Source organism: Pan paniscus, chromosome 3 (assembly GCF_029289425.2).
Source record: "Pan paniscus chromosome 3, NHGRI_mPanPan1-v2.0_pri, whole genome shotgun sequence".
NCBI classification, from domain to species: domain Eukaryota; kingdom Metazoa; phylum Chordata; class Mammalia; order Primates; family Hominidae; genus Pan; species Pan paniscus.
This window is the reverse complement of record NC_073252.2, coordinates 93107092-93131755: the sequence shown is the minus strand read 5'-3', so window position 1 is coordinate 93131755 and position 24664 is coordinate 93107092. Positions and strand designations below refer to the sequence as shown.

Here is a 24664-nt window from a genome sequence, read left to right as displayed (position 1 = left end):
TAACACCAAAAAGGCTCCAGAAACGGTATCAAAGGTACTTCTAAAAGTACTTCTAAAAGGGGGAAGGGGATATTAAAATAGCATGAGGCTGAAAATATACGTACAGTAATTAGAACTTCAGTTATCCTTTCCTGTTCCCTACACGTTAGCAGTATTCTTTCCTACCCCTGCAGGAGATTAGAAGGGTAAACGCAACACACATATCACTGAGATGCCTTCTTTATTTTTCTATTTTACCATCAAGGCCAAGGACTGTAGGACACCAAGCACAGAAGAGGGCAGGAGTACCATCTTACTGCAAACATTCAGTGAACATTCACACTGGATGTTGCCTCCTCCAGTTCACCTTCCCCACATGGCTTCCAGAACTCAATGCAGCCTGGTACGCACCTTCTTTACTGGGTAATTTGACCAGGTCAAGAATAAAGAGCATAAAGATAGTAATTTTGTGAGTTTCTCAGTGAAACAGCTCTGCAATGTTATCCTACATGAGGCCCACTGGTGACAACAGAGCTTCCAGTCAGTTCTTCTGTGATCCATTCTCATACACATGAGCCACTAATTTAGGGTAAATAGATATTTGAAAAAACCTCAAAGCCTAAGAATAAAACAAACACTACTTGGAAGAAGTAGATTATATTAAAGAAAGTAAAGACTTTAAAAAATTATTATTAATACTCTCATCTTACAAAAATACATTATATCATGAAACAAGAACACGTTGCTATAAAAAGAGAATAACAAGTAAAGAACTTTAAAAATATAATTGCATAAATGAAAATCCCAGCAGGCGAGCTGAAAGATAAAGATTAGGAAATCTACAACACAGTACAAAATACAAAGATGGAAAAGTAACTTAGAGCATGAATCCAGATTTAACATCTGAATAATATTAGCTCTAGAAAGAGAGACTTGAGAAAACAGAGGAAAGAAAATCATCAAATAATCATGCACGATTTTCATAATGAAAACTCATGAGTTCCTAACTTGAAAGAACCCATATAGCCCATGTGAATAGATCCACACCACGTCACTGTAAAATTTTGTAACACTGTAGACAAACAGATACCCTAATTTTTTTTATAGAGAGGAAAAGTGAGGGAGAGAAAGAGAAAAGAGATAAAAAATAAGTATGGCATTGAACTTTGTTGAGAAAAACTAGAAACTAGAATAAAATAGAACACTGCCTTCAAAAGTCTGAGGGAAAATTTTTCCAAATCAGAAATAAATACCTGGGCAAATTAAGAGTGAGGGCAGGGGAAAAAAAGCATTTTAATATTTTCTGAGTCTCAAAAATTTACCTCCCATGTATCTTTCTCAGAAAGTTATTGGAGGAGATATTCCTTCCAAATGAAGGTATAAACAAGAAAAAAGATGGAATAGGTACCTGCTAATGGTAGATCCATCCCAAGAGAAGACGAAGCTTACCTCCAAGATAATGGTAAATGTGGATAGTAAGATGAGACATTGCATAGGACTTCAGGAGCAAGCAGGCCTCATTGAAGGCAGGTCAAAAGATGTTGGAAGAGAGAACTCTAAGATGTTGAAATTAATAAAACGACTTATGTATTTTAAATTTAAACTGGGAGTTTGGAAACGCATTTGTAATGAGAACACAGGGGACTAAGGAACCAAATATTTAAACTCTTATACAGACGGGAGATGGGAATATGTACGTATGTAGTGGGAGCAGGGATGAGAAAAAATAACTAAATCCTCATCTTTGATAGTGGAAAGTCAAAGGTAATGCCTAAAATTGAATAATAAAGAAAGAGTAGTACAGTTATTTGTTTAGAGATACAGACGAAAATGCCAAAACAACGAAAAGAGGTATAGGTGTAGTTGCTACGCGGAAAGGAGAACTTGGGAGGATGTTTGTTAAAAAATAATAAATAAATCTCTTTCAACTATGTAAAAGCAAACCTACTGTAACGTGTGTGTGCGTGTGTGTGTGTGTGCGCGCGTGAAACAGAGAGAGATGTATAGAAGGATTCACATCACCATATAAGCACTGATGAAATACATGAAAATCCTGCATCTTTTAGAAAAATGTGATTATCTCTGCCAGGGAATACTGAATTTTATATTATCAAATTTTTACAATCTACTTTCAAAGGGGCCATAATTCCTCTTTCTACATTCCCGTTTCTATATCTGCATGGATCTATGGAGTAGCAAATTAGGACAGATAATAGTTGGAGCTATTTAAATGCATTTACAAATTCCCTGTCCATTCAATATAAGGAAGTAATTAGTCACATATCCTGATGTGGAATAAAGCACATCAATGAACAATGAAGGAATGGGACACCAAAAGAGAATCGAGCCAAGAAGGAACTTCTCTAGCTAATCTTCATGATGGGATTCCCCTCTGGATCAATGACTACGGCTTGGTAGTTAGCACTAAATCCACTGATGGCTCACCATGTTTTCATGTGTTATGTTTACACGTGTGCTTAAATTGTTGGTAAATCTACATTCTACAATCTACAATCTGCACAAGTCACAATATTTCCAATCACCTGATAACTTTAAAATAATTGATGGCCGGGTGCGGTGGCTAATGCCTGTAATCCCAGTGCTTTGGGAGGCTGAGGCAGGCAGATCACGAGGTCAGGGGATGCAGACCATCCTGGCTAACACGGTGAAACCACGTCTCTACTAAAAATACAAAAAATTAGTCGAGCATGGTAGCGGGCACCTGTAGTCCCAGCTACTCAGGAGTCTGAGGCAGGAGAATGGTGTGAACCTGGGAGGTGGAGCTTGCAGTGAGCCCAGATCGCGCCACTGCACTCCAGCCTGGGTGACAGAATGAGACTCTGTCTCAAAAATAAATAAATAAATACTTGATAATGTGTAGGTTAACAGATATAAGGCAAGGCGGAAGAGAAGCAGCAGCAGAATGAACCTGGGGAGACTCACCTTAAACGCTAAGAAAACCATGAAAAAGAAAAATGGTAAGATGCACATGTACCCTAAAACTTAAAGTATAATAAAAATAAATAAATAAATAAAAATAAAAGCCACAAAAAAAAAGATCTTCATGTGTACTCCACATTTGAGAAAAGGGCCAATGAGAAACTGCACTGTTTTATCTAACTTTATAATTATGCAAAGGTATTTATACAAGGATCACTTTAATATCAAGTCACACTGAAGTTGTACAAAATCCAGCCTCACAGACACAAGTCAGGCATTCTGGATCATAAACAAGACAGAACATATCAGCTATGACATTAAAAAGGTAATTACATGCATATATAGAAATAATCATTTTATGAAAATATGAATTTGCCTGGTAATTATGATGCTGAAATAATAAATAGAAGAAAAGACAAATGGCATGTATTCATAATAAATGTAAACATCAAGATGACTAACAAACATCCAGTGGATTAGCAATAATGAAGATATATCCCAAATATCAGATATCTGATTAAAATAACATATAAGAATGTACTTTCTCACATTTTATTATATTAGTATCCTAATATACTAGGCAGCCATCAAAAGAGATAAAAGATACATTTAGTTGACTCATATAAATATTTATTAATGAAATCCTCATTTTACTTGATTTTGTTTTAGTTTTATAAAAAATGATAACCCTTGAAAACAACTGGAAGGTATCTAACCATTAAAAAAATTAAATGTAATTTAGTACATTCTGTTTACTAAATCAATAGAGTAAAATCTACAAAAAAGTTTTTCACCAAAGAAAGTCAGGCTGGGCGCGGTGGCTTACACTTGTAATCCCAGCACTTTAGGAGGTTGAAGCGGTCGGATCATGAGGTCAAGAGATGGAGACCATCCTGGCCAACATGGTGAGACCCTGTCTCTACTAAAAATACAAAAATTAGCTGGGCATGGTGGCACGTGCCTGTAGTCCCAGCTACTTGGGAGGCTGAGGCAGGAGAATCACTTGAACCCAGGAGGTGGAGGTTGCAGTGAGCTGAGATCACACCACTGCACTCCAGCCTGGCGACAGATCGAGACTCTGTCTCAACAAAAGAAAGAAAGAAAGAAAGTCAAATAGTGAATAGTTTCTAGTTAATTGTAAAGCAAATGTCAACAAAATTGATTATTTCTTCCCAAATGCATTGTAAATAATTATAGGCTTTCAATAAATATTTAAAAACAGAATCATGAATAAACCTGACAGAAAATATAAAGAAAAAAACTGAGAAAAATTACCCTTTCAGGAAATTTCTCAGGAATAAATACTATATCAAATAAGTCACTCATTAAGAGCCCATTCCATTTTGCCATTTTTTTCTTTTATTCCTTTGTCCCTCCCTCCCCTCTCTTCTCTCTTCTTCCCTCTTTCTCTCTTTAATAACTGATCTTTAAAACAGTGTAAATCCAGACACTACACATGTGTGGTTCACTTAGCTTGTTACGTATAGTTACATATATATTATATAGTTATATATAAATTAATATATAAATTATATAGTTTTTTATATATAACTATATGCAAATATATAACTATATAGTTATGTATATAACTATATTGTTATGTATATAACTATATTATATAAACTATATATAATATAATTTATATCATATACTATATATTAAACTATATAACTATATATAATAAAGTTATATAACTTTAGTTACATATATTTAATTTCATTTAATATATATTTAAATTTAATTAACTATATATGTTTAAATTAAATATACCTAACTATAGTTATATATTTATATACCTATATATTTATATATAAATATAAATATAAATATATATATTTATATATAAATATAAATATATATATTTATATATAAATATAAATATAAATATATATATTTATATATAAATATAAATATATATATTTATAAATATAAATATAAATATATATATTTATATATAAATATAAATATATATATTTATATATAAATATAAATATAAATATATATATTTATATTTATATATTCTATATATAGATATATAGTTATATATAATTATATATAGTTATATATGCCTCTATATAATTATATAGTTATATATATAGTTTAGTTTACTAACTAAATTATCATGATAATAAAAAGTAAGGCTTTTGGAAGCCACTCTAAAATTGGTTCTCATTTTTCAGAGGATCGTTGGATTTTTGGCGTGCAAATAAACAACAGAATTATTTTCATAGGATGTTTGTGTGTTACTGAATCACGACTAAATTATATTCCTTATGATTCTTATAAGGAATAATACAAAAATAGAATATTAAGAATATTTCTTTAGAAATAGATTTACAGATTTTTCAGGCAAATCAATCAAATTTCATGAAATTACCTAACTATCAGAATGCAATATTGTGACTTCCATTCAATTACAAGGACTAAAAAGGAAGTTATTTTTCTTGAATATCCTGAATATCTTTTCTGGAAAATATATTGCAGTTATATACGTGTTTTTAGCTATGTACATGTTTTCTATGGAATCCCTTGTAGTAGGATATAAGGTAGAGTTATAATTTCTTTAAAGTATTTAATTGAAAACAGTGGACAATAATGAGCTCGAAGCCTCATATAAACACTATAAAATAACTTCTTTAATGTATATAACTTAATCAGTTCCTTATTTTAAAAATATTTCTATATTATTTTATATTATTATATACTCATATACGTGATTTTTGCAGAAAAAACAGAAAATGCAGAACAAAAGTAAAATGTAAAAAAAATTTCATACTATTACATATCAAGGGTACAATGTTACAAAAATTAAATTTTATCTTCAAAATTAATCCATTACATCCTAAAGTGTGTTTTAACTGTATTTAGTTTTAGTAACATTCTTATGAGTTCAAAAATATCATAAATAAAAAATTTTTAATTTGTGATATAAAGGACTGTTTTATGTCATAGTCAAAAGGGTATCAAAATCCACTGCCACATTTAAATGCAGAGAGAAAAATCTGTATGAACAGTAGAGATAATTCAAGTAATATTAAATTCAATATGTAATGCACTTAGAAATGGATATGAGACTTTAAAATTCATTAAAAAGTGACATATAATCATTCTGTGTCATACAAGGTCTACTAATAATCTATCTTCCTTTATCTTTTTCATTTTTAAACTCTTTGAATATCACAAAACTTAACCAAATGTTGATTCTCATCACTGTTCTTCACCTTCTACACCAGAGGGCAGGCAGGGGCAAGAAGAGAAATTGAAATTCATATTACACAAGTTTGCACTTTAAATGTCCAGGGTAAAGAGGTTAGTGGAAGAAAAATTTTAAAGTACTGAACTGGCTAGCAACAACTTTGGGAATGACCCATCCTACAGCTATTTGTACCGTTATGATAACAAATAATGCAAATCAATGCCCATTTTCTTTCTTAACCAAAACTAGTTTAAATACTCACAGTTTTTTTAAGAGTCTATTTCACACAGGAATAAAACTCTGATTAGAGCTTTAAAACAATATTAATTTTTAAAATAACTTTTTGTGACATCAGATAGTTTAATCACTAATTTTTATTTTCAACACTTAAACCTTGAATCATTTAACTCAATTCACTGTCTAAATTTTTCAACTCTAAAGGCCTGAGTTTCACTTTCATCACCTAACCATTTTTCCTTATACTAAAGTACTTTCAAATAAATCATTTTCTATGCTCTTTGCAGCAAAAAATTTAGGAAAAAAAATTATATATATATACACTAAATAATTAATAAAAAGTTGGGACATATGCCTAAACTTTTCTGGAAAGTAACAAAATATAAATACAATTTTTATTAAAAAATACCAGAGCAAAATCATATGTAGGGAAAGAACAGATTTTCTAATATTAACTGTGATGTTACCTACACAGGAATCTTTCTCCTTCAACAGACAGAAATCAGATAAAAGATAAGGGAAGATGTTGGTGCTAAATTCCTGGACATGCTATGCAGGAGTGAAATGTCAGATGACAAAGCAATATCAGGTATGGTCACTGAGCAGTGGAGCTAGACTTGATGACGATGTAGGGTAAAATAGACAAATGGGTTCAAACTCGAGCTCAGCTACTTAAATGGCTTAGCAAGTGACTTAACTAACTTCCTTATAGAAGACGTGGAGAGTAGCAGTACTCACTGGTTGCAGTGGGGTGGAGGAGAAATCCACATAAAGCATCAACTATGGTTCTTTGCACATAGTAATTGTCAATAATAATAAATTGTTGTTTTATGTGCTGCTGACTCTTACTATTATTCAGTTTTCTCTTCCTTTTCCCTACTCCTTTATCTCCCGTTTCTATTTGTCTTCCTTTCCTTTTCTCCCCTATTATCTTTTCCCCTTCCTGGCTCTCCTCTTCCTCAATTCCTCTTTCTTTTGCTTCATTTTACTGCCTTTTACTTTTCCTTCCTTTCTAGATTAATCACGGTGAGCAAAGAGTCTATAAAAATATAAGGTTTTCAGCTTAAGAAACATCCTGAAAGTTTGTTCAAGGATGACTAAAATATTCTTATTTTCTTTCATCTCTTGGTACATTGATTCATTTAGCAAATAATCATTAAATCCATTTACATAACACAATGACCCAGAGTACTTGACGGTGTCCTCAATAAAATAACAATCTTGCTTGTAAGACAAATCAGCTACACGTGGAACACTGTGAGACAAATCAACTACATATGGAAAGCCAAAATACATATAGGAAAACAATAAAAGAGATGTCACAATGCCACATAATTGCCAAATTAAGTCCTAGACAGGAGTGCATAAGAGGGAAGATTACTTTGTGTGGCAGTAATCAACCAGTATCTTTTATGGAAACCATAACCACCAAAACCAGGGATATTGCCAGTTTTTAATTTCAGCCACTCATGGTCAACACTAATGAGTAGGTTAAGAGACACACTAATTTTAAATATAAGTGCTGGCTCTTTCTAGAAACCAGGGCTTCATAAAATATTTGTGAGTGTTTCTATTCACTGGCATTGTTTCTCTTTTCACCATACTCACACATCGACATTACACATCACCCGGGTTATGATGGATAATCATGTTTTCAACATTTTCACATCAGAAAAACCCTGCCAAAAGACCTATAAAAGCTTCAATCACTCAAACATTTTATGTGATACCAGACTATGACATAAAAAAATCATAAGAAGAGTAAATATGACATACAAGTCAACAGACAACACAAACATTTATATTCATTTGTTTTCCAGGTAATTGACATAGAATTATAAACCTCAGCAGGAATAGTAATTATGATAGTAATAAAAATTCTTTGGACATCATAATTACACTCTTTAAATTTAAAACAATAGCTAGCCTTTCCCTTAGGTTTTACTCTGCTTTTGAATTTAGAGAAACTCAATCAAAATGTTTATATAAATTAAAAACCTTTGAAAAATCTCTAAAACACAACTTGTTTATAAGTATTTTTAATAAAAGCAACAATATAAGAACAAAATTAACTTGACAAGCAAGTAACCAAGATTTAAAAATATGCAACATCAAACTGAAGCCACTGTCATAAAATAGCATAATCTCAGCTGATAGAATGATTAAAAATTAAAAATGCCTTTGTATTTTAAAATATTTAACGTGTCAATTCAGCTCCACATTGTTAGAAAAGAAACTGAACCATGGTCTCTTTGACAATAATGTCAGAGTCAACTAGAACTTGGCAGATTTCCAAGCCAGGAGCTATGGTTTTCTTCAGCAGTTTCTATGAATGCTCTGCTTCACAGAGTTCCGAAGCTAATCAAAGTAGATGTTCAACTTGCCTCCACACCAAAAATTACTCTGCAGCTTTGCAAAGCACTCCCAAGACAGCCTAGTGTATAAAACTATTTTATAGATGCATATATGTAAAGAAGGGAAGTGACAATGAAGTCAGACAAACCAGAAACCAAATCACCGTGTTTGTGCTATTCTTTTTCCCCAAAGAAAAAACCTGGAAAGCATTTAGAACCTCTCTGCTCCTAATCCTTACCATACCCTCTAATAGGAAAACTGTTAAAGGTAACCTTAGCTATTACTGACTTTAAAATATTCAAATATATTGCTAGTTCAAATATTTAAATATTTGAGGTATAAAATATAGTATATATATTTCAAGCTAAACACTATTATCAACTATTATCATCACCAATGAGTTTAAAGGTCTATCTCTGGTGAAACAATATGGAATAATGATCACCAGGAATAAAATGAATAAGAATGCAATGTAAACATTAGAAAGCCATCATAGTTTTAAGAGAACAAACTGTAAACCAAAGAAAACTGTTTAAAATCTGCAGTGCCACCCATGTGCTTTTACACTTACCTGTTGTGCGTCACAGAAAAATTTTCTAAGATAGCTACCAAAAATGATATGAATTACTAAAATATACTTGCCCTCACTTCTCCAAATGTATACTTTATCATGCCAAAACAATTTATATCCTTCCTGGTAAAACATAAATATCTTAGCAACTATATTTTTGAAACATTCATTTGATCTAACATCTAAATCATTACATTTATACTTTAAAGAATCATTTTGCATTTTTTAAAACTCATACTTGCAAGAAAGAAACCTAGACCTTTATAACCTATGAATTTAGAAGTGTATAGTTGATACATTAATAGTAAAAGAATTCACAACATCAAAAACTATAAAAAATTTAACCACAAGAGCTTTATACAACCACAACACTTGATTTTAACCTTGACAGTGTTGAAAATGTGTAGGGGCAAACACGCACTCACTCCAACACACATAACACAAAAGTTAAAATAATACATATAAGAACATCATTAATTTAAAAGTAAGCTAAATTATATACTACCAGAAGAGTTCGGCTACATGGTATTTTCTTGCCATGTAATTTTTTTAGACAAAATTTTTGATCCCCTTGAATTAGTCTATTTCACCATCTATGCCAAAAAAGGCTAAGTTCTAACAGCTTTTATTGTGCCAGAATTGGCTTTACTCATCTTGCTTACATTTTTTGGAGGGAAAAAAAAACAGTCTCTGTGAGATATAAAGCTTCTCTCACTACTCACTTTTGATTTCTGTACGCTTGATATATGGTTGCCAGGCTCCCTAGGATGAGAGACATGAGGAGGAGGCACAGAATTGCTAGGGGTTTCCACTAAAAAGCCTAGCACCGTAGGCAGCACTAATCCTGCACCTGTGATATGTTATTCAGCAGTTAAGAAACGCAGCCCAGACTGTGGTTGCCTAATACAGCTCAGCTGTTTTTCTCAGTAGTCCCTTTGATTATAAGCTGGCAAGAGACATTATTCCAGTCAAGCAATGAGCTATGTTCAGGACCCATGGCATATGACAGTGGAAAGGTAAAAAAGAAAAGAAACCTAGGAGTCAAAAACAAAACAAAACATAACAAAACAAAACAAAAAAAAAAAAAGAAAAGAAAAAAAGAAAGAAAAGAAAAAGGAAAAAGAATGAAAAAAATGTCACTGACCACAGTGTGTTATGTAACATTTCCAGATGGTTAAAAGCTACCTCTGCGTCTATGCAAGGCAGAAAAATATCTAGAATTCATCATTTAAATATCTAGAAATCTATCTTTATAATATCCTTTGACATTCAGAATGCTATTTCAATATGCAATGTCTTAAGTTTATCTTAAGAGAATCTCAATTTCGCAAACCAATCAACTACACAAACATTTAGAAATCTTTCATTAAAGAGGTTTACCTTTACTAAATGTCAAATTCCTTTTAAAATTTGGAAAATTTCAAAATGTTTGGAAAACTGAAGACCAAATGAATACCATTATTTCTATCTTTTTATTAAATCTACCATATCATTTGACTTGATTCATTAAAAATTTGATATAAAATTTATATTTGAGACACAGCTATCCTATTCATCATATATGGTTAAAACAGAATGAAATATTTATTAGAGTCAACTTAAAGCCTCTAACTAGTCCATATTGATTTAAGAGATATTTGTCATACACAAATATTAAGAAATATTTACCATACACAAATATTTCAAAGTGCTGTAAGCACTTTGGGCTCAAAGAGTTGAAGAAGAAATGGCCACTATGTTCATGAACCTTAAAATCTATTTGGAGAGTGTGGCATAAAAGTTGTCAATTTTGTTGTTGTTCTTTTGTCATAAAAGGTCTGCTGATTATTCACTCACACCAAAGGTTCACTCTATTTCCTTTTATACTATAGATAAACATAAAATAATGTGTCCTCCAAGCTAGTATCTGTGCCACTTTAAACAAATGACCTGAAATCTTATCCAAAAAACAGATACCTTTGCCTAACAGCAGATGGTTAAAAACAAACCAAAAAATTCCTTTACAAAAAGAGCTGAAATGAAGAAAATATATCAATTCAAAATGTAAATATAATTTTTATAAAATGTAACTATAATTTAAATATATATATTAAAGAACATGTTAAACATTTTAAGTTATTTTTGTTATTGCTGTTTATATACTAATTCCCTACTAGCCAAAAAGTATATTAAAAATTTTGTTAGAAAAAAATATGCAGAGGATATGTATTAAAATCAATAGGGTCAAAAAAAATTCCTGTGTACATGAGAACATTCTCTCTCAACAGAATTTGACAAATCTTATAGTTTTCCCTTGTATTCAAACACCTGGGTTAGAATACTGCATTTCAATTTCCGAGTAATACCCTGAGGCCAAATGAAAGAAGAATGGTATTCAAGAAGTGTGCTGTAAGATGTTTTACTAGTATTCCCCTAACTCTACCATTAGTCTATATCCAAAGTAAAATAAGACAGTTGAATTGGAACCTGGATATATGTAAGTCTAAAGTTCATAGAGTTTTGATAGTTTATGATAAATCTTTTTTCTTGAAATTATACTTAATAGGCTGAAATACTGAACCACCATCTACTTTGCTTTGATTTGTAGGAAGAAGACTGCCAAAGGACAATCTTGTTGAATTCTGGGCAGAAACACTAAGGAGAGATCTGAATTGAAACTATGTTATTATAATAATTGTGTTATCTTCAATCTGGGCATGGCACACACAGGAACATTCTGGCCTGATGCTGCTCAAGCTCTCCCTCTTTGGATAAATAAATGGCTTCAGTTTTCAAAACATTCTCCTAAAGCACTTTTATATTCGTATTTTTTAAATTGTATAACACCCAGTACACCTCAGTGGTCCCAGTCTTTAAAAGCCTTGTTAATTTTACCTGTAAATTTTCTTTCTTTATATTCTTTTATCGAATTCATATCTTCTCATTTATGCCAGTAATGTTCTCACCCATAAACTCTACCCTAAGGTCGAAATGTTTCCTTCCTCCTCTTTTAAATAACTGTCAATATGGGCTCTCCCAATAAACAAACCACCACCAAAAAAAGAACAACAAAAAGCCTGTATCTGGGATGCTATGTGAGAAATAACTACCCTTCACAAACCCTATCTTCAGATATTTCTGTATTTTAAGCCACACCAACATAAGGTAGATGTATTTGTGTGTGTTATGTTTTTCCACCTTGAAATATTTTTAAGAAGTTGGATATATTATCTTAAATTTCATTATCAGAGTGAGTTAAGAAATAAATACATTGTATTTAAATGACCAAAGTGATCCCAAACAACCATTAATACTAATATGGGGGCAAAGGACCATGGCTATCTTAATGGCCACTTCAGTCAAAATTTTCCACATTCTAAAAGAACAAATGAGATCAAACAAAATATTTTACCAAATTGTATTCACTGGTACTTCAGTTATGAAAACTATTCCCTGTATTTACCTACAGAATCCTCTATCTTCTATGTAAAAACTCAGCAAAGAATTAAAGGTTGGCAAAACTTGTCAGTTTTAACTCTCATGGTCAAGTCTGTTGATCTTCACTAGGAGTCTCATAGCTTTTTTTTTCTTCTTTCCTCTAAAGAAAAAACTTAATGACCTTTCAAAATGAATAGGCCAGATTTATGATAAATGATTAGTTAACAATTGAAGTTTTTTAGTTTCTTTCTTTCTTGGGAAACAAAAAATACTCACTTTTATTATTAAGCCCATAATAACTATTTGGTAGTAATACAAATATTTCCTAGTGGCTCCCATTCTCTAGCAGCAAGTCAAACAGCCTCAAGAGAAAAGTATTAAAATTGTGCTATTATGACATAGCAGATAATCTGGAATAAAACAAATCCCTCTAGGATCATTATATCCTAAAAGTTCTTTGCCCCAGTCTTAGAACATGGCACTTTTGAGCATGCTAAAATCATGATAAGGACATATTTCTCTTCTCATTTCACACCAATAAAGGAGGAAAAAAGCCTTGTCCTATAGGCACCATCAAAATAATCTACCCACCCCCAACTATGCCAGGCTCCTGTCTCTGTGGAGTTCAGTGGCTCCTCACTAGCAGGAAAGTATAAGCAGAGAGACCATTAGTTATGACATGGAGACTCTAGCTGATAATGCTGACTCACTTCAGGAGCTATTATACTATAAACAGTGTGCTGAAAGCCATTTATCTGCATTTTAGGATAAACAGCAGAAAAGTCTCAATTAAATAGATTGCAAGAAATAAGCTGCTGATGTCAAACCAAGTGAAGCTTACTTTTGAAAAGAAAAGTCTGTGAATGTAATAAAAATCAATATGGGACATCAGGGAAGTTAAAACAGAAAATTCAACATTTTATTTTATAATATAATTATAAACATAACTTTCAAATTTTATAAGATCGGCTTATTTATCAAAGTTATTGCACACTACTTTGAAGTTCAAAGTAAATTTACTGAAACTTGACAGACATTCTCTTAAGAAACAACATTTATGGTACTATTGGCACTGAGTCAATGTATGCTATCAAGGAAAGCTTTATCTGTCACTGAGCAAAAGGTGAAGTTCAATTAGGTCAGTTTTATCACTTCTTTTCCTACACACAAACTATGAGGAGAGATCATTTCTTTTCTTTCTTTCTTTTATTTATTTATTTTTTTGAGACAGGGTCCCACTCTGTTGCCCAGGTTAGAGTACAGTGACACAATCACAGCTAACTGCAGCCTCAATCTCCCGTGCTTAAGTGATCCTCCCACCTCAGCTTCCCTTAGCAGCTGGGACCACAGGCATGCACCACCAAGCCTGGCTAATTTTTCTATTTTTTGTAGAGACGGCATTTCGCCATGTTGTCCAGGCAGGTCTTGAACTCCTGGACTCAAGCAGTTCACCTGCCTTGGCCTCCCAAAGTTCTGGGATTACGGGTGTGAGCCACTGCACCTGGCTGAGAGATAATTTCTAAATGACTCCCTTCAAGAAGAAAACACGAGTACTATTTTACATCTAACTGTAAACACACACACACACACACACACACACATCTATCTCTAGCATGTTAAAATGCTTCAAGGAAAACACTATAAAATTAAATATAATTTATCATGGAACCATAGAGGCTTTATTCCACAATTGATTAGAAGGATATGAGACAAAGTTCGTGACCAGCCTGGCCAACATGGCCAAACCCTGCCTCCACTAAAAATACAAAAATTAGCCAGGTGTGGTGGCACACACCTGTAATCCCAGCTACTAGAGAGGCTGAGGCAGGAGAATCACTTGAGCCTGGAGGCGGAGGCTGAAGTGAGTGGAAATTGTGCCACTGCACTCCAGCCTGGGTGACAGAGTGAGACTCTGTCTCAAAAAAAAAAAAAAAAAAAGAAGGATATGAGACACACCAAGGCCTTTACTCCAAGGACCACATATAGGTAAAACACAACATTTAGAATTTATTTTTCCTACTTGCCAGAAAACAAATCAAAATCTTCTCTCTTTCATATTTCTAAATGTCAGAAGCTTTTCAAAACAATTTTGAGGTTAGCAAAGAGAACACACAGGTGTGTGTTATGTCAACTACTGAAAGCAAATAAAGGTTAGCCTGGAATCTGATCTCTCTACCGACACATTCTTGTGGGCATTACAAATGCTCCCTGAAGGAATATCACACTAATGCTGATTTTTTAAAACATCCCAAATCTCATTAGCTCTATTCCTTAGCAGTATTGTTCAAAGGCATGACCTCTACTAACATCAAACTCACTGCCACTTCTTAGTAAACCTTTAATGTTTTCTCCAGTATCACCTCCTCTGTTCTGTTTCACTGACAATACAACAGGTTGAACAACAATAAAATATTCAATATCAACACATGTAAGTTTTTGTCATGTCATGAAAACTATGACAGCCCACAAACAATTAAATGTTAGGTTATCAGTAACAAATGCTTAAGAATACGGGTTCGCATTAATGGCTAGGGGTCTTAAGAAAACCATTACATATTTTGACTGCTGTGTAACAAGCCTGGCACAGAAAGATGGCAACAGTACTTTCGTATCTGAAATTACCAGTGTTCAAGCTAAAAATTGTATTTGTCATTCAAAACCTCTATTAAACACAAACAGCAACGAACATGACATGTTCTTAATTTTTAAAAAATAGGGACAAGAAAGGATTCTTGCTATCAAATGACTCCAATCAAGATTAGAAAAATCTTTCCACCAATAAAATGACCTAATAGTCACAGCTTTATGAATGTTTATTAATGATCCAGAATAATCATATCAGTTTATACCTTTAAAATTAACTGTCAATCATATTAACATTCATTCAAAAGATTTTGTATTTTTATAAACCCTCCTTTTTACACACACACACACACACAGGTACACACACACAAATATGTCCACAGTGAGGGTCAACAGGTAACAAATTATTCCCACAAAACCTGTCTCTTCTTGCCAAATGTTCCTAATATTTTATAAACCTCACAAGTAACTTACTACTGGACAAACCCTCCAGCTAATGATCAAAAATATAAAACTTCAAAATATTTTTCACTTTTTCTAAGTTCTTCATAAAATGCCTGAATGCTCATGCCCCAGAAAAAGCTAACGCACAAAACAGGATATACCACGGCACTCTCAACTTCCGCTGCAACATCAAGACTGGCTGATAACTTTGCTTATATATTTTCTATTTACACATATCAAGTTTCCCAGCATTACTTTCCTCCTCACAAGCGGTGAACCCAGAGACCTTCATTACTAACATTCCACAATGCATGGAGAAAGCAAGTTGAGGGGCCGGGAGTGGTCCAAGTGTCTCTCTACTTGAGTGTATGTGCAGAATGTCTTTTTGATCTGAGATCCTTTTCTGCCTCCTTCTTGATTTCTTGTTTTCCAGTGGTTTCTCAAAAACTTTGGTATTCTTTGAGACCCAGATGTCTCCTTTCTTCCCTCCTGCGCACACTGAGAGGACAGGAAACAGCAGGTGTGAAATGTTCCTGTTTGCCTCTCTCGACTTCACAAGCAACTCCTGTTTGCGAACTGTCTTTCATCCTTGCTTGCTGTCTCAGGGGAGCGACCTGCCATTGGTCTGCTGGATCCCATCTCTTCTCACACACCCAGATGTACAGCCATGGCCACAGTCCCTCTCACAGAGGATGGTTTGCTTTGATACATTCCTTCTTGGGTTATGATCAAAGAGTCATTTTCCCAACCTAGACCAGCCTGGCTAAAGAAGGGTTTTACAACAAAGAGAAAATGAGTGTATGGGGAAGAAAGGGGATGAGAACTCTGAGAGGAAAACCTGAGATGCCTGTGCTTAGGCCTTCATATCAAAATGTAAAAACTTACATACAAAACATGTAACCGGGCACCAGCTCTTTCAATAGGCCAAGTCACACGTGTAACAGGATAACTACACTCCAAGCAGGTGTAGGAATCATGATTTCTAGCTCTAGCTATGCTACTGTCTCAGAAATCTCCAGAATGTCTTGGTTAGAAAACCAGCACAGTGATGATTCACCAAATAAGACTCAGGTTGTAAACACAGGTTCTCACGATACATTTGTTAAGGTAATACTGAGTGAATGAATTAGATTATGGAAAAGACTTAGACAAACATACCTGCCTAGATTAGGAATTTAGTGCAAGGGAAGTGTCCCTGTGTCAACACTGTAATGTAGTAATGCCGCATGGGGATTGCTTTTCCCATGACCACACTCCCTGGATGGGTAACAAAGAGGGTAATAGATGTTTCTAAAGAAAGGAATCATGCATACAAAGTAGTGGCTACTCTGGTAACTTCAAAATATTCCAAAACACTACAACATGTTACACCTCTAACTGCTTCCAACTCTACCTTTACCTAAAACAAAATTTGAGAAAAGGGCATCTAACCTCCCATTGCCTAAGATTATAGAGGGATAAAAATAAATCTGAACCTGCCCTGGCCACAAACTAGAAAATCATTTACATGAAAAAAATGTATATATACACATATACACATATATATACACACACCTACACATACGTATACATACACACACGTGTAAATATAAATTTATAAAGATATGTATAGATCATGTACATACATAGAGTACTGAATATATAAAATATATAAAATTTTATATATAAATCTATTTATACATGTGTATATAAAGATATATATCATAAGTTAGATATATGTATGAATGTCACTGATTTAACCTAATTTCAGGTAGATTTTAAAGCTGACATCCACTTTTACATATTTAGGGAATATTACATACATATAAAATTATTTGAGTTTACGTTAGTGACTTTACTGACGAAGGGATTTGAAAGGACTGAAACAAGACTTTATTATATTAGAGAAAGGGGAAATTGTCAGGACATACAGCCAAAAGTGAATAGTCGTGAATTTCCAAAATTAAACTAATCACAGAGTAATCTGAAAATAACCTGCATTTCCTTTGAGCTTATTATCTACAAAATATATTTAATTACATAAAAATATAGTTTAATACTGCACCATTAACTCAAGTGATTATGTTTTTCATTCTACTTAGTAAAATGGGAAGAAATTATGAAGAAACACACAAAAAAAGAGATAAGCATTATGGAGTGGTTATAGAGTGGTAAACCAAACCCTTAATTCCATCCTCCATAAGGTATCTTTGGGTTGAAGGTGAAGCATCTGCATGCATAGTATAACACTAAGAAACACCAAAAAATAGTGTGTTATCCTGAAATCTTATTAGGCTGCTCTGAGGAGATGAGTTATCTGACCCTGACTATCATAAGCACTTTCCTGTTCCAAATATTTCCAGTTCCTTTCGCTTTTTTATTACAGTAGTAACTCTCTCCTTTTCCCCTCTAACACACACACACCCTTTTTAAATCACTTCAGCTAAACTTCTAACTCTTGAGCTTCTAAGGTTTGAAAAACACTGTAAATTTTTTTTTGCTTCTACAACAAAAATCAGCCTGTAGCCATAGATTATAGTTATTTACCATGATTATGATACTTACCATGATCTTTCTGTGTCTTTATAATCTGTTTTTGTTATCATTGGCATCTTTGTGGAACAGATAAGGACAGTTCTTGCCAAAGAGGCTTGAACTCTTTTGGTGTGGTCAAGCAAAAAATAAAAAAGAATGCTTAATAGGAATGAGATGATTATGTTAAAAATACTGCCAGCTTCAAAGCAAGTTAGGGGTCACATTGTTGTACTTGCATGCCCTGAGTTACCTTATCAATAAAATGAGGTTGTAGGAAGATAAATTCTCTAACCTCTCTTGTACTTCAAACATATTATGATTCTTTTTTTTTTTTTTTTTTTTTTTTGAGACAGAGTCTTGCTCTGTGGCCCAGGATGGAGTGCAGTGGCGCGATCTCGGCTCACTGCAAGCTCTGCCTCCCGGGTTCACGCCATTCTCCTGCCTCAGTCTCTTAAGTAGCTGGGACTACAGGCGCCCGCCACCACACCCGGCTAATTTTTTGTATTTTTAGTAGAGACGAGGCTTCACCGTATTAGCCAGGATGGTCTCGATCTCCTGACCTCGTGATCCGCCCGCCTCGGCCTCCCAAAGTGCTGGGATTACAGGCGTGAGCCACCACACCCATGATTCTATGTAACTTCTACTTCGCTTACATGTACTCTTTTTTCGAATCTACAGCATGAAAAAAGGGTACTGAATATTACGTTAATAAAACAAGGATTCCAGATCTGTCATTTACTATTTGGGACCTTAAGCAAGTTCTTAATTTCCATTGGTCTCAAACACTTCACAGCAACAATACTTACACTTTATGGAGTTTGGGAGATTAAATGAGATGTAATCATTTATCCCCTATTACAGGTTTATAAATCTTATTTAATGTAGTCCTCAAAATACTCTGCCATGTAAGGGTTACTACTCTCATTTTACAAATGATGAGGGGACTAGAGCTGGAAGAGGTTATTTGCCTGAGCGCAAACTACTGAGCAGCAGACAAGGTGGAAGTAAAGCTCTGTGCTCTGCGACTTTTAAAACCAGTGATTCCTCTAGACAGCAGTTCTCAAATGTTTTGTTCTTGGGACCCTTTTACGTTGTTAAAAATGACTGAGGATACCAAATTTTCTGTGTGTCTGGATACAGTTTTCGATATTTACTATGTTAAAAAAAAACTGAACAGTTAAAAAATGTATAATTCAATGGACACAGGAAGGGGAACATCACACTCTGGGGACTGTTGTGGGGTGGGGGGAGGGGGGAGGGATAGCATTAGGAGATATACCTAATGCTAAATGACGAGTTAATGGGTGCAGCACACCAGCATGGCACATATATACATATGTAACTAACCTGCACATTGTGCACATGTACCCTAAACTTAAAGTATAATAATAATAAAAAAGTATAATTCATTTTTAAAAAATAATAAACCCATTATATTTTAACATATTTTCAAGAAAACAGTGGCATTGCTCTATGTTTTTGCCAAACTCTTTAACGTCTAATTTAACAGAAGAAACTGGATGTTTGCTTCTGCACTCAATCTGTTACAGCATGTTGTTGTGATTGACATATTAAGAATAATTGGTCTCACACAGACATGTAGTTAGGAGGCTATTTTAATAGCCTTTTCATATGAGTGGTTATTCTTTAATATACACTAAAATTGGACATCACCGAGTTTCTTAAAAGTTACAATATAGGTTCTAAAACCCTATCAATGAAATTTTCATATTCTGATAAATTTAAACCTACTGTCCATCTTGTATTTTAAACTGATCTTTTACCTATGCATGAATATGAAACAACAGGCACTGGCCATCTGGAAAAAAAAATGTTTGGTCCACTCAGTTATGCAGATCAGTTATGTGGATAAAAGCTTCACAAAATCCTAACTTTTGCTTGAAAGTCTGAGTTTTATCATTGGCAATAAATACTGTCAACTGTTTTCCTTGAACTGGCAGGCTCAATTCATTCATTTCTGAGAATATAGCTGCAAATACCCAAGTCTGAATAACCAGTTTTTCTGTCAGTCATTCTTTCTAGTACAAATTTTGTTTAATGAAGTCTCAAGACACCTGTAGTAGTCCGTTCTCACACTGCTAATAACGACATACCAGAGACTGGGTAATTTATAAAGGAAAGAGGTTTAACTGACTCACAGTTGAGCATGGCTGAGGAGGCCTCAGAAAACTTACAATCAAGGTGGAAAGGGAAGCAAACACATCTTTCTTCACATGGTGGCAGCAAGGAGAAGTGCCAAGCAAAAGACAGAAAAGCCCCTTATAAAATCATCAGATCTCATGAGAACTCACTATCACAAGAACAGCATGAACATCACCACACCCATTATTCAATTACCTCCTACTGGGTCCCTCTCATGACATATGTGGGGATTATGGGAAGTACATTTCAAGATGAGATTTGGGTGGAGACATAGCCAAACCATATCAACAACCATTGATTCTCAGTTGCTGAAAAATTTTATTATACACACTTTACATTTTGTCACACAGAATATTAAAAAGACATTTACAGAGAGGTTGAGATTTAATAAAATTAATCATTTTATTGCTTCATTAAGGATATTCTTAAATGAAGCTTCCTTTTATTTCTTTGGTTGGTTGGTTTGGTTGGTTGTTTTCACTGTGAGCACACTGGAGTGAAGAATACACATATAGTTTGGTTCCTGCTTCGATTTGTGCTAAAGCTCGGGTGTTTATTATCAGTGCAAATGTCAGTAAAACATGTTAATATTACTATGTTGGCAAATCATACTTTGAAAACTGACACAATAGATGACCAATAACCAGTCATTAGCATTAGAGATACAAAATTTGTAAATATTTTAGGCCAGGTGTGGTGGCTCACGCCTGTAATCCCAGCACTTTAGGAGGCCAAGGTGAGTGGATCACTTAAGGTCAGGAGTTTGAGACCAGCCTGGCTAACATGGTGAAACCCCATCTCCACTAAAAATACAAAAATTAGCCGACATGGTTGTGGGCACCTGTAATCCCAGCTACTCAGGAGGTTGAGGGAGGTAAATCACTTGAACCCAGGAGGTGGAGGTTGCAGTGAGCCGAGATCGTACCACTGCACTCCATCCTGGGCGACAGAGCAAGACTTTATATACATACATACATACATATGTACATACATACATACATACATAAAATATTTTAAGATAAGCTAAGGCATTTTTACTGTGATGGAAGAGAACGGAGTGAGTATAAGAGATGATTTGTTTGAAAAAGAAAAGAATTAAGAAAACGTAATTTTTGAACCTCTTGAGATCTAAACAGAGCTTTTCATTTGTACTTTAAATGCTTTTATTTGTAAATGGCACAATTAAGCTCCTGAGTCTTCATTTTTTAACCTAGCACCTCTTAGATTCAGCCAGTTATGAAGTATTGGCAAATATTTGGGAAAAGAAGAAATGAATCATTAATATGAGAGTAAACAAGCATATACAGAAAGTTCACATTCTCAGAAAAGTAATTTAAAAAAGAAAAAGTTTCTCAAATGTGGAACGAATCAGTCTTGGTTGATTTTTGCTTTTGTTTGCCTATTTGATAGCTTTTGTTTTGGGTTGTAAGTTATCATAGGCAGAATTTTGTTTCTTCTGCATGTTTTTTTTTTTTCATTTCACATCTGAACACTGAAGAACTGATTGTATATAGAGAGAGACAAACTTTTCCCTAACTTTATGTTTGTTTATGTCTTGATTTGAACTTAGGTCTTGATTTCCAAACACAAGTCAGTTTTTCTTACATGCTAGAGAAAACTGTTAATTCTAAATTAGGAAAAATCATGTTATTACATATAAAGGTCTGAAAGATAAGATACACTAAGGAGACCTTCTTTTCCTACATGAAATTATTAAATAGAGAAGCTCTGAAAGTATCTTTCTTATGTGATATCTTAATTGTGGTATTATTTCACATTCTACATGAAATATTTAGAATATCCAAATTAGAATATAAACTGCATGAGAGCAAGAGTTATATCCCTTTGGCTAACTGCTACATCCTCAGCATCTAGAATCATGTCAGGCACCTGGCAGGCACGTGATAAAGTTTTCTTGAGGTACGTAGAACAACTTCCCTATTGTGAAGGCCTCATGGATCATCTATTAAGACAAAAGGAACAAACACCGTTACCTCACATACATTTATGATTCTGTCCTATCTCAGTTGTGTGTATTTTCTATTGCGATTGCCATTTGGTAAAATCTCTGCTTTCTAAAATTGAAAATGAAAGGGGAAAATGCAGCTGGGTTTTTCTAACATTTCCCCTTCCTTCTGACATACAATTTTCAAACTCAAGAAATAGAGATTTTGGTTAGGCGCAGTGGCTCAGGCCTGTAATCCCAGCACTTTGGGACGCCAAGGCAGGTGGATTACTTGAGTTCAGGGGCTCTAGACCAGCCTGGGCAACATGGTGAATCCCTGTCTCTACAAAAAAATACAAAAATTAACCAGGTGTGGTGGTGTACGCCTGTGGTCCCAGCTATCCTGGAGGCTGAAATGGAAAGATGGCTGGAGCCCAGGAGGTTGAGGCTGCAGCGAGCTGTGATTGCGCCACTGCACTCCAGCCTGGGTAGCAGAGCAAGACTCTGTCTCAAAAATAGTAAGGAAAAAAAGAAAGAAATACAGATTTTGACAGAGCCATTTCATTTAAATTATGTTTTAGATAAATAAGGAGTGAAACATGGGAACATGCATGTGAGAGGGTTCTGAACACAGTTTCTAGTACCAATGTAACCTTGGCAGCACGTTACAGAAGAAAGTGCATGGGCTAGACTAATTAGCTGTATGGCTTTGACTAAATTCATTAGTTTCTCTAGACTTCAACTTCTTCATCTTGAAAACAGGGGTAATAATATTTACTTCTCACATGGCTGTTGTTAAAATTAAAGGAAGTATGATATAACGCACTTAGTACAGAGCCCAGTGCCTGAGATACAGTAAATGACCAATAAATGTTAGTTCTATTCATTTATCAGAAATCCATGACTTAAAACTTGCCAATAAAAAGAATGTAAGTTTCACTGCAACTGCATATAGATAAAGCCACTACCAGAATTTAGAACCAATTTAAAAATATATACCAGTTAAAAATATGCACACACAAGACTACTTCCTAGAGTGTGATAGATGACCTCCAAGTATTTATCACTGGTAATACCTACTGGTACTAATTCATATTTTAAATTTTTAGCTAATTGAAGTCACTTTCTACTTTGTTGCATCATTTCACTACTTAGAAGACAATAATGTGGAAATTCCATAGTCATGGTTCCTGCTGGTACTGCTAAGTATCTGTATCGCTGCATAAAGAACCAACGTGGAGAACAGTACACACTATGTGAAGCATACTCATGTTACTGACTCATATTTACAGCTGCTTAGTGCATAATATCAGCTTGGCTTTACAAGTGCTACATAGATGCATTTTAAAATGGTATGCTCTGTGTGCCATATTCAATTCACTTTATAAGCTATTCCCAAAGCTAGATGATATTAGCTATATTTTAAACAATATTCTATATTTGCATTACATCTTGTATTTTGCAAGATACATGAATATATACGTGTATGTTAAACAGATTCAGACACACACATTCTATAACATCTTCATGGAGTGTTAACTAGGTTTTAAAACTGGCATACATTTAATAATTTACCTCAGTTCTTCCATGATATATAATCACGAAAAGCCAGTTAAATAACTTTACTAAATTCTAATTTACCATCTTTTAATAGGAAGAGCATACATAGGAAATATCACATTCACTTTAAAATTTATGAAGACAATCTAAAAATTCTACGTAGAAAGTGGCTTATCAACAAACCATTAGCAAAGTGCTTGTGCGCTTTGTGCTTGGTATGCCTCAAACAAACAAATAATAATTCATGAAATAATCCATCAATGAATGAAGGAAAACTACTGAGTGCCTACATCAGGTGAAAACTGTTCTAATAGCTTTCACATGTTTTCATATAACTCTTAACGGAGCCTGGCAAAATAGACACAAGTATTCCCGTTTGTCTAAATGACTGAGGCCTATATAATATAGGGTCTTAAGGTGGAGCTAAGATGCTCACTACTGCACATTACTGCTTTACCAAATCACTCCATAATAGTAATAATACTACATCACCATCAGCCGGTGTATGTACATTTGATTTCTCTTTTTCCCAGTAGGAAGGATAGGTTTTCCTACATCTTCCGTGTTCCATTACTACAAAATACAAGCTATTGGCTGGAGTCTTTCCTTTCTCCTACCATTATACCTGTCCCTAACCAATGTTACTGTAATACTCTCTGATCTCCTTCCCATTTCTATCATCTAGTGTTTGCACTGCTGCCTTCTAAAGACAACACACGTGCAAATGCTTGTAAAGCGAATAAAGTAAAGCAAATAAAAA

The 24664-nt window shown here is 34.0% G+C and overlaps 1 protein-coding gene across 7 annotated transcripts in view; it reads right to left on the bottom strand.

Annotated features, from left to right (window-relative positions):
* Positions 1-24664, bottom strand: part of BMPR1B (bone morphogenetic protein receptor type 1B) — a 398993-nt gene that overhangs the window by 57923 nt on the left and 316406 nt on the right. The window lies entirely within an intron of this gene.